At 41.4% G+C, this 1843-nt stretch overlaps 1 pseudogene; it reads left to right on the forward strand.

The window, feature by feature from the left end:
• The first annotated feature begins 1173 nt into the window (after positions 1 to 1173).
• LOC136642650 (5S ribosomal RNA) lies at positions 1174 to 1292 on the forward strand (annotated as a pseudogene).
• The last annotated feature ends 551 nt before the right edge of the window (positions 1293 to 1843 follow it).

A 1843-nucleotide genomic window follows, 5' to 3' on the forward strand; every position in this document is an offset into this window, starting at 1 on the left:
GGTGCCTTCTGCAAACAGATAATATGGAGGGGTCACTGACAAATGACATAATCAGGTGACAGTGGGCAGCACAGCTTGGAATGCTGTGAGAGTGTCTGCCCCTGTTGCTGTGTTTTCTTGTGCTTCTGAAGCTATTATTTTGCTATTAATTCTGTGGTTGCTCTTAGCCCTGCCATCGCACTTGCTGGAGTAGGATAAACGTGCCCATATATCTTGTGATCCTGGATCTTCACATGGGAAGATAGCAAAGTTGAATCATTCTGACTAGAAGACTTGGAGTCTTCCAGACAATAATTTTGGTCTAATAAATGCAGTTTCAGATTAATTGCAGACTTTCTTTCTCCATCTAGTATTTCTGGGGATATCACATTTCGCAAACTGTTGGCATTTCCTTGGAGTTTTTTTTTTAGCCCAGCAAAGACTGCATCCTCTCTTCCCAGCATACCTGTTCTTTTTAAAACAGCATCAAACAAGATGAGGCTATTTCCCTGCAGCCAGTTTATTCCTCAGCTCCCTGAAGATTGTGTAAGTGGCATATCAGGACCGTAGGTGTTAGACAGGTTTATGTCTGCCTTGACCAGATAAATTATATGCAAATTAAGGTTCTGTTGCAAGGAACTGTGGACCCAATCCTAACCAACTTTCCAGCTGCAGTGCAACCATAATGCAGCCCTGAGATAAGGGAACAAATGTTCCCATACCTTGAGGTGGCCTCTGTGACTGCCTCCCCACCACAGGATGCAGCGCATGCCCCAGTGGCACAGCTGTACCAGCACTGGAAAATTGGATAGGATTGGGCCCTATGCAGGTTAGCTTTACCCTCATTTTAAAGAAATGCTTTTCCTGATGTCTTTAGGTTTTGGGTTACTTAAATTTTGTATGTTTTTAATTTTTTTTGAGGTAATGGTTTCATATATCAAATACAATCTATACAGGTATCATTAATGTCCAGCCACAAATGTCTTCATGGAGCTTTTTAAAATAAATAAATAAAATGTGTACATTTAATACATCAAATTCTGTGCATGCATATTAAACATATACAGGAATACCTATTGCCAATAGAATAGACCAGACTGGAAACCACGTGTCCCGAAAAAGCCCTCTCCGTCCTGAACCACATTTACTGTTCTGCTGTGGTGCTGCATTTCTTTCAAACTGATCTGGGCACAGGGATGCAAAATGGTAACCCTGCACATGCCTGATCTCGTCTGATCTCGGAAGCTAAGCAGGGTCAGGCCTGGTTAGTACTTGGATGGGAGACCGCCTGGGAATACCGGGTGTTGTAGGCTTATACCATAGTCTTTCGAGACTGAAGGTTGCCAACCAGTGCTGCTCATGGGAGGTAGGAGGGCTATTTCCTGGGAAGCAACTGAGTCAGAAAATCATTCCTTTTTCTTTTGATCAAATTATGATCCAGAGATGATGTAACACCAATCCTCCACACTCCTTTAGAAATAGTAGCAGTATTTTCTTAAGTATACCATAGTCTTCTGAGACTGAAGGTTGCCAACTCAATTTTCTTAAGTAAAATGAGGACCGGAGTCTCTATAGTAGAGATATATAAAGCCCTCTCCTTGGCTCCCAGTCTTTCCCACTGCCAATACTTAAATTCCCTGTAGTATATTTTCAGTCCTGTCCAGTTCATTTGTAATGGGCCATTAACTCAAGCCTTGTTTAATTTGCTGTTTAAATGCTCACATTGTTAACAGATTTAACTGCTGATTCTTGTTGCTGAAACAACCAATTAATGCACTCCATCCATAGCATCTCTGCATATCTTATTTACTCCGCAGTTCTTGTCATTTGTATTTTACGCACAAAGGAAAAACTAATCAAACTG

Source organism: Tiliqua scincoides, chromosome 2 (genome assembly GCF_035046505.1).
Source record: "Tiliqua scincoides isolate rTilSci1 chromosome 2, rTilSci1.hap2, whole genome shotgun sequence".
In the NCBI taxonomy this organism is placed as follows: domain Eukaryota; kingdom Metazoa; phylum Chordata; class Lepidosauria; order Squamata; family Scincidae; genus Tiliqua; species Tiliqua scincoides.